The sequence below is a fragment of the Neovison vison genome, unplaced genomic scaffold, assembly GCF_020171115.1.
Source record: "Neovison vison isolate M4711 unplaced genomic scaffold, ASM_NN_V1 Scaffold_114, whole genome shotgun sequence".
NCBI lineage: Eukaryota > Metazoa > Chordata > Mammalia > Carnivora > Mustelidae > Neogale > Neogale vison.
The window spans coordinates 1-9,849 of record NW_025334903.1 but is presented as its reverse complement, the minus strand read 5'-3'; the positions used below and the strand labels follow the sequence as shown (position 1 = coordinate 9,849).

The window sequence follows — 9,849 nt, the reverse complement described above, 5'->3', positions numbered from 1 at the left end:
GGCACAGCTGCAGTTGTCAGAAATTCCTACCATGTGGTGTGTGGAGTCCTGGGGTATCACTCAGAGGTCCTTTATCTGGGGGGCTTGGGGACAGGACCCTTGGAATGGAAGTCTCAAAAGCTAAACTAGGGTTTCTTTTAGGGCCTAGGGGCATGGCAGGCCAGATCTGCTGGCACTGAGGCAGTAATGTCAGGGGGGCTGAGTAGCGAGAGGTGTTGAACTTGAACATGAGGTGTTGAACATGAGCATGCACCTGGCTCATAGAGGGCTTTCTGGCAGGGTTCGGACTGCGACCACTCAGGACCCTAGTTTAGGTAAAGGTGGCAGCCCTGCAGGCATGTGTCACAGGGAGGGAGTTTGCTGGGGGTTTCCTGGTCAATTCTCATGAGCTTTCTGCCCAAGTCAATATCCATTTGGGCAGAAAACTCATGAGAATTGTCCAGCGTTGGGCAGCGATTTGGGCTGTGCTGGCACCTGCCGTATTTAGCACTTTCTTGCTAGGTGTGTGTCATGGCCATCTGGGAACACGGGCTGGGCCCACGCAGCTCCCCTGAGGGCCCCGGCACAAGGAACCTTTCTGGAGGCAGAGTTGAGGGAAGGGTTTCGGCTGGGCTTTGGCCTCTGTATTTGCACCCAGTGGGGCACCCAGTGTGGGGTGGCCTCAGGGGCGGCATGCAGGGTAATCCCGCTCTGAGGGTTTTGTGCAGCTCAGAGCAGAACAGTTTCCTCCTTGGATCCAAGCCTTTGCATATGCTGTTCCCTCTTCCAGGAGCACTCTTCCCTCCTCCTACTTCACGTCTGGCTTGTTTCCCCATGGCTGAGCCTCAGTGTGCCCCCGATGACCTGGCTCATGCCTGCTGGATGTGCATGTGCTTTTCCCCCACTTAAATGTAGGGCTGCATGGGTTTCCAACCTTCTAGGCCTTAGAGGCCCCTTTGTAAGATGTGGTGTTTATGGCCCCCATCTCTGGGAGCAGATGGTAGGGAGACCGCATGAGTGGACTCACTCAGGACAGGCTGGGAGATTTACTGTTGCTTAATACAGCCCAGATCTTGAACCCTTGAAGAAGGTGTACATGTTCATAGCCCCCAGCACTGGGGTCCTGATGCCAGCCTCTGACAGTGAACCTCTTCGCACCCTGTCCCCTGGCCCTATAGCTACATGGTCGTCCTGGACCTGTTCTTGCTGATAGTGGAAAAGCCCGTCATGCTGGGATACAGGGTCACCTGCTACTCCTTCACGGACCAGCTGGCTGCTGGGCCCTTGTGTCCCTCCCACCCCAGGGAGGGCTGGTGGGTGGTGATCCTCGAGGTCTGTGGTTCCCCGCACTGGCAGGATGTGCATCCATGCAACACATGGTGATGGTCAGCTGCTTCTGTGAGCAGCACTTCCTCCATGAGTTGGACGGCTTGGTGTGCAGGCATAGACCTGAAGTTCTGTGACCACATGGGTGTGGAGATCCTGTCCCCCCTCTTTGGCACCCTGTACCCCAGTTTCTACTGGGCAGCCTGCAAGGACTTCAGCTATGAGTGCCAGTGGTAGTCCCAGGCCCACATCCCCCGGGATCAGGGCAACATTTACTACATGGAGGCCTTTTTTGGGGTATTGGTGGTAGAGGTTCACTGACTGACCTTGGACTGTCACGATGCAATGGGGGTCGACCTGGCCAATGGAATGGAGGCCATGTGGCATGACAAGAGCTACCTGAGCAGGTACCTGCTGGACCACAAACTCACCAAGATGCTATCCCCAGAACACCTGTGGGACCTGCAGTGGCTGGGTTGTTTCCTGGAGGACCTGTGGTACCCACAGCTGCTGGGCTGTCCCTTGGAGGACCTGGGGACCTGTGGCTGCCATGCTGCCCCCTGGCAGACCTGTGGGACCTGCAGATGCTGGGCTGTCCCTGGAGGATCTGAGGGATCCACAGCTCCTGGGTTACCCACCACCCCCCTCCCCAATCATGGAGAAGCTGAGATACATATCTGTGCCCAGGAATCACCAGGACACCAGGAACACATGAGAGGCTGCCCCCATTTCCATCAGGAGATTCTGCCAGTGGAGCTATCAGAGCAAGTTCCTTCTTATGTCCCCTTGAGGGAGACTGTGAGGTCCAGATGTCCAGGGCCCCCAGCCACACCTGCATGGAGGCCTGCCTGGGGACACAAATTCCTCTCTTTGTGATTACTACATTTTGATAACTTCTGGGTCATTAGCAGCTGTGAACAGCTCCAGTTTTATGTCAGATGTTTTTCCGTGTCAATGCTGAGCAATCTAAAGAACAATCGAGAGAAAAGGTTTCCTCCCTGGTTCTAAACAGACACTTCTTGGTGGGGCTGGGAGTTGCCCTGAAGCCACCCTGGAGCCAGAATTGGCCCTTGCTGGGTCTTCCCTCCCAGTCCCATGGGGCTTCAGGGTCAAGGGTGTGCCGACCCACCTGACTGCCAGAGGCCTTGGCTGTGGCCGCTAGCTCAGCCTCCAGGAGAATGGAACCCTCTGGGTTATATGTGGTTCCTGCCTTGGTTTTAAGTGGCTCTTTCAGGTGCTGGTGTTTGTAAAATGTGGGCACTGGTTCCATCTAGATGCATGTCCTGTTGGGGTTCCTCAGTGCCCACCAGTGGGTTTGCACTTGTGCCCTCATCTGCCTGCACTGTGTCTTCGCAAGCATTCACTGAGTGCCTGCTGTGAGCTCAGTCACCAACAAGGGACAGAGCGTCAGAGCGAGAACTAAGATACAGGATTCCTGCTCCGGGGCCCTCCTGGGACTCACGATGGCCCTGACCTCCTGACTCACTTCTTTCCTATTGTGGTGTACCAGATATAACTGACACTGTTAAGCACATTTCAGGGTCAATTCAGTGGCAATAAGTACATCTGCTCTTCTGGACCTGCTACCTCCATCCATGCCACAACTTTGTCTTCACTGCAAACTGAACTCTACTTGCCCTAACCCTAACCCTCCACTTCCCCTCCCCAGCCCTGGCACCCACTAGCTCCTTCTACCTCTATGACTGTGTTCTCTGTCCCTCACAAGTGGGGTCCATCAGTATCAGTCCTTTGTGGACTGCCTTATTTCTTGTAGCATAATGACCTCAAGGTCTGTTCTCATGAGCCTGGAGCTGTCCCACTTTTCTCCCAAAGAAGTGACTCAGCCCTTTCCTGTCTAAGCTGAGCTTCCTCAGTCCCCTCTGCCTCCCTCATCTTCCTTCTCAGTTTGAAGATGATCCCATCAAATCTGAAGCTTTGAAGACTTGTTCAGTCCAGATGCCAGGAACATACCCCAGTGGTCTCTGGCCTCACCTACCCCATCTGCCCATGTCATGTGCCTGGACCCCCCACCAGCTAACCACCTGCTCCTCCCACAAGTGTCCCCATCTCAGGAGAGGGAAACACCAAGTCCAGACCTTTGGAGTCCTCTGTGACTTCTCGCTCGCCACCAACTCTTCTGGTAGTGAGGTGGCTACCTTCAGATGCTCCTCGTTACTCCAGTGTCTCTGGTGTCTTCCTGGAACCCTGACCTGGCTGTTTTCAGATAGCTCATCCAGTGGTAACCTCACATTCTGGGAGGGGGATTTGCTGGAGTCCGCAGTGTGTCCTGGTGCCCCACCTTTTTGAAGGCACATTGTCGGGGCTGTCCGAGGACCCAAGACTCTGGGTCTGTGACCTGGAGGGATTCTAAGCAGAGCTGGTGGGATGGGAGGGCTGCAGGGCACAGAGACATGTTTCAGAAAGCTTTCCATGGTCCCAGGCATCCTACCATTTTTTAAACAAAACCCTGAGATCTTTAAAATGCTAGCAGTGTAGCAGTGTGGGCCAGAAAATCACATGCCTCTGTGTGCCCAACACCACCTAAACTATTGGCCCTTTCTTGTCACTTGAGCTGAATACAAAAAAATTGAGAGTAGGAGCTTGAGGGGAGGTCCTGAGTCAGCCTTTGTGTTTGGGGCACAAAGGCCATCCAGACAAGCTTGAGCTGAGCCTGAGGAGGGGGCCTGTTTGGAGACCCCAGCTGCAGATATTGCTGTCTCCTGATGCCCCCTCAGCCCACCCCAGTGCACCTGCTGCTGGGAGAGCCCCATGCCCCCTCCTCTCTGTGGAGGGCTCTCTCCTGCTCCAGGGGTGCTTCCTCCCCTGCCAGTCACAGCCAGCTTACAGCATTGGAGGGTAGATACCCAGATGACCTCCAGCCCTGGGGGCAGAGCCAGTGTGGGTGGGCTGTGGTCTTCCAGTTGGCTTGAGCACCAGGTCCCCACCTTGCTCACTCTCCTGTGGGCTCAGTGTACTACGTCCTCTCTTGGGCTCCCTAGGCCCAAGTCGTCCTCTGCTTGGAAACCGTTCTTGGCCCAGGCTCCACACGCTGGGATTGGGAGCAGATCATCTGGACATTCTGGACTCGTGCTTCCATGCCCATGACATGGGCCTAGTCTGGCCTCACAGATTCGTCAGAGGAGACCCAGTACAGAAAGTTGCAGGCCACTACATGGGAGATGCCCAGTGACTGCAGAGGGAGCACACAGGCTTTGCACAAAGCACTGGTTTCAAGTGACCCAGCACAGGATCTGGGCACCAGGCCACAGGGCATTGGAAGACCTGGTGGGGGAGACCCTGGCAGGGGGTAGGGGTCCATGGAAGTGTCCCAGAAGAGGCAGGAGACAAGGAAGGCAACAGGACTGAGCTTCCCCGGGAGGTAGATGGAAGCGTCAGAGGATTACAGAGACCTTTGGGTAAACTTGGAGGCCCTGGAGATATTGGCTGAATTGTCATTTGGTCAGAAAAGTTGTCACAAGCCCCCAGTCAACATTGAATGATTTACTCTTTTTTGCTTCTAGGAATCAGTGCGTATGGGCAGAAACCACCAGAACACATGAAGGAACAGAAAGAAAAAGCAGCTTAGGGTTGTGAAGGCCAGTCTGGGGGAGCAATGGACAGGGAGTGCTTGGGCTCAGGGTCTCCATTGGAGAAGGAGATACCCTGCAGTGATGTTCTGCGGTGTGGTGGCACAGTATTGGGAATGTACTTCATGCTCATGATGTGTTCAAGTGAAAACAAGTAATTTTATTTAAAATAAATAATAGCATACAGGACATGGAAAGCTACTATAATAGTGAATATGTACCAGAGAGAAAGAACATAGGGGGAGGGGATGAAACATTCTGGGGGGACATTGGGGTCAGGGGATGGACCTGAGGGTAATTGTACAGGGACCTCTCCCTGCAGAGTTGTAGGCTTTGGATGTGGCTCTGGGAACCCCACAGGAGCAGGTGTAGGGGCAGGGGTTGGGATTGGGGCAGGGACAGGGTCAGCAGTAGTGGCCAGTGAAGGATCCAGAGCAGGAGTTGGGTCAGAGACAGGAACAGGAGCACAGGCAAGGGCAGGGAAAGGAGCAGGAGCAAGGGATAGGAGTTGGGTCTGGGGTGGGAACAGGGGCAGGGGCAGGGGAAGGGGCAGTGGTCCTGGCAGGGGCAGGGAAGGGTCGGTGGCATTTGAAGGGGAAGAATCAGGGGCAGGGTCTGGGTCTGGGGCAGTAACAGGGGAACAGGTAGGGGAAGGGGAAGCAGTCTTGGCAGGGGCAGGGGAAGGGACAAGGGAAGGGGCAGGAGCAGGAGCTGGGGCAAGTGCAGTGGTGATGGCCCATGCAGGGTCAAGGGCAGGAGCTGGGTCTGTGGCCGGAACAAGGGAACAGGGAGGGGCCAGGGAAGGGGTGGGCCCAAGGGAAGATCTGGGTCAGGGACAAGAACAGGAGCATAGGGCAGGGGCAGGGGAAGTGAGAGTAGCTCTGGCAGGAGCAGGGGAAGGGGGAGCAGCAGGAGCAGAGGTGGGGGCAGGAGGAGGAGCCAGCTCTTCCTGAACAGCATCAGTGTCTCTGTGGTCAGGTGCCCGGTCACCTGTTGGCTCCTGGTCTCCAAAGTCTCTACAGTCACCATCTCCCTCTCCCGAGCTGCTGAAGTTGGGACTGGGTCTAGCTCCTCAGCTGGAGTAGCTGTGAGAGGAGAAAAACTCACCCACGTGCCTGCCTCTCCCTGTGCTTTTGCAAAGACAGGGCACAGCCCAGGGCCTCCCAGAGAAGCCACAGCCAGGAAGGCTCTCCTCACCGGGGAGTCTCCCTGACTGCAGTCCACCCCTGGGTGCTCTGAGCCAAGTCATCCCTCCTGGCCCCACACCAGCCTGTGGGGGCTTCTCCCTGTGGGGCCCAGCACCGACTCATTCCCACACAGCCACAGGCACCCCATCCCAGCCTTCTCACCCTCGGACTTGGCCTCCGTGGGCTCCGTGTCCAGGACCACAGTCCGATGGAGTACCGCGGGCAGCGGTCTGGGAGGTAGTGGGGGCTTCCCAGGACCGGGGACTCTGGGGTCCGGGAGGAGTGCGTGTCTTCCAGCCTCCTTTCTATTCCATCCGTGGCCTGCAAAGACAAAGATGGGTAGTGCGCAAGAGGCATCAGAGCCCTGCCCGGCTGTACCCACCATCCTCCTGCCCAGTCCCCCTGCTGCTCCCAGATCACATACAGACCTATGTGTGCCCAGCTCTGCACCATCCCTGCAGGGCTCCCAGGATAAACGCTGGGCAGAAGGGTGCAGCCCCCACACCCTGACCCACAGACCCAGGCTTAACCTGGGGTGTGAACATGACCTGCCCACCAGGCATCTGACCCCTCATCAGGCTGCTCCTGCTCTGGGCGTCTCCACCCTCCATGAGTTCTCTCTGTACACAGACATCACACACACACACACACACACACACACACACACACACGGAGGAGACTCAGGGCTATACAGTTCGATCAGAAGGTGTGGGGCTGGCTGATTCTGAGCCTCCCGGTGTCACCTTTTAGTTCTTCCTGTGAAATGGCCAGAGGCGATGGGGAGCCCTGACACAACCTCTGGGGCAGGGGGACATGTTTGCTGGGCATGCTGTCCCCTGCCTGCATCCTCCAGACTTTGGTATTTAACACAAGAACATCTTGTTTGTTTGAGGATCTCCAAAGAAATGAGCTGGGTAGGGGGCTGTCTCCAGAATGTGGGTGCCTGGATATGTGGGTTCCAAATTCTGTTGGGTTCTGTTGTCAGGAAGTGAGGTCACCACTGCCTGGGGGCTCCTTACCCTACTTCCTCCTCACACCAGAGCTCCCTGAGGGCCCCCCTCCTCCAGCTTCTCAAGGCTCACCCTCCACCCATGCCCCGTCTATACAGTGACACCCACACAGTCTACTCACAGTCCCTGGGAGGCTTGGGTGCAGCTGTTGTCCCCGCTGTGAGGACACAGAGCTGGGTTCAGACCGGGCTCCTGCTCCTGCCCAGGACTGTGTCCCCAGACACATAGTCCCCAGTCTTCCTATCTGCACATTGGGGGTATTCTGGCTTCTACTTCTAGGGATGCCATCAGGGGTAAGACCTCTACATATCTTCCATACCTGCTATGACAGGAGGCTAGTGCACACACTTGGCAATGCAAGGGTGAGCCAGGGGCTGGGTGGTACATGGAACACAGCCCAGAGGGGCCTGGACCTGCTCTGGGATCCAGGCAAAGCCACCCCCCTCCTGCCTGTGTCCCATCACCCATGGGAAGGTTGCAGTGAACAGACCTTGGTGACATAGACTTCCAGGGGCTTCCATTAGGTTTCAGTCCAAGGGGCCCTTCTGTGCCCATGTGCTGGGCAGTCTCTACAGTGGTTCCCGGGCATTCCCAAATCCTGGTCACATATCCCTGTGGATTCCCTCCCCCCAGGGTGGATGGCCTGTGTGACTGTGAGAATGGGACAAAATGTTTAGATGTAATTTCCAAGCTGATTGGGGAAAGTTTGTGACTTCTCCTGGGTCTCTCTCTCCTGTGTTCAGTGTCTGTCTCTGTCTTTGTCTCTGTCTCTGTTTTTGTGTGCCTCTCAGGAGCAGGATCTGTGGGCTCCAGAGGTGATGTGAGAAAGCTCAGAAGCCTCCCTTGTCCCTGTTTCCCTTTCCTGTTCTGATGCTTGGTTCCTTCCTAAGGCCTTCTAACCCTGACCAGAGCACTGACTCTGGAACCTCTTCCAAATGAGGACCCCGAGGCTGCAACAAGGAGGGTCCTAACCTTGATCCCCAGACCAGTGGGTTTAGTGCTCTGCCACATTCTGTAAGTCCAGTTCCTCAGCCCCCCAAGCCTCCAGGCTGTCCTCTGCTCAGAAGGAACTCGAGGGAGTACAAAACATTTTCCCAAGACTGGGAGTATAGTGGGTCAGGGCTGGAGATTCAAGGTCAACAGGTTCTTCTACAAGCCTGTGGGAGCCTAGGGACACCCTGTCTCTATGGCCCCACTAATAGAAGAGTAAGGGGAGGCTTTTTGTGTTGTAGCCCTGTCCACACTGAAGGGTATCTTCCTACTTCCAGTAGTCCTGGATGGTGATGGACACCAGACCGCAGACCCTATCCTCACCCAGTGCCCTGGCAAACCCCCTGGGCCCCTTGCAGACCCCTTGACCATCAGCCTGTTATGTCTCTCCTCCCCATGCTATTGATCTCAGTCCTTGCCAGAAGTCCTGAATCCCTGACCCCATGTCACCCACCTTGTTCCCAGGGTGTACTCCCCTTCTGATCCCTAGCTTGGCAGTCAGAGTGATGTGTGTGTGTGTGTGTGTGTGTAAGCATGTATGCCTCTACCTGTCTAGGGATGCCTGAGGTCATATCCCTGCATGGGATGGGGTGGATAGCTACCCTGAGGATCTGAGGGGCTCTCACCCTCAAAGAAAACCTCATGGGAGGGTCAGGGATTGCCTAGGACTGGAAGGAAGCTCTGCTCCTTGGACTCTGTACCCCTCTTTTGTCCTGGACCAGTCCCTGCCTCTCTTGATCCCAGGTTCCCAACTGTCCCTGAGGGTTGGACATGGAAATGCTTGAACTTGGCTGTTCCTCGAGGGGTAGGTGGAGGTGGAGAAAAGGTGCACCATGCACACAGACCCCCATTCCGAGAGGGCCAGGTGTGCATAGGAAACCTGCACATGGCACCTGTACCATGACCATGGTGGATGTGTACATGATCCATAGCTCCATACCTGACTGGTCCCCCATGTTCCCTCACCACTGCCAAGTGCTCTGTGGCCCCAAAGTCTGCTGAGCACCAGAACCATGCCTACCCTGGGAAGCAAGGCTCAGGGTGCAAGGCCAGGTGGTTTGGACATCTGGGGATGCGAAGTTTCCTGAATACCCCCCACCCAGGTGGTCTGGAATTCAGACTCCCTTCCAGGGCCCAGCTAAATGTGGGGTTAAGCCAGAGGACTTGGAGCCATCAATGGAGGCCGACTCAGGGCAGGGAGAAGATCAGTCCACATCTTCCACTTCTCCTCTCCTCCTTCTGCTTTGTCTTCCTGGTTGTACCCTGGGACAGAGGTCTAGACTGTCCCTGGATTCAGCCCTGGCTAGAGTCGGAGGGGTGGGAAGGAGGACAGGGAGGAGGGGGCCACCACCAGGATGCCCAAGTGTGAGGGTGTTGTTACCGTAATGAGGGACCCTGTGGACACTCATGGATTTCAGCCCTTTTTAGACATAAGCAATGGTCCCAGGACTCAGCCCCTGCCCCCTCCCTCACCCTCCATGAGGGCCCGCATTTCCCCCAGCCCAGTCCTTGTCTGCAGCCAGTCCTCCTCCCAGCCCTAGGAAATTCAGCTGCTCTAGGAGGCGTCAAGCTCATTACAAGTTGGAGCCGAGCCAGCCCTATGGGGCCTGGTTTCAGGTCCTGGAGCCCCACAGTGGAGAGGTGATATGCAGCAGGAGCAGGGAGAGGGCAGAATGGACTCTCCCTGGGGGCCATGGCTCCCTGGTCTGCACAGACCCTGTTGTGTGCTGGCTCCTAGGGTACCCATACTCAAGCTCCCAGGCAGGCTCC

At 56.2% G+C, this 9,849-nt stretch overlaps 1 pseudogene; it reads left to right on the top strand.

Moving 5' to 3' along the window:
- Positions 1-1,161: 1,161 nt before the first annotated feature.
- LOC122898049 lies at positions 1,162-2,020 on the top strand (annotated as a pseudogene).
- The last annotated feature ends 7,829 nt before the right edge of the window (positions 2,021-9,849 follow it).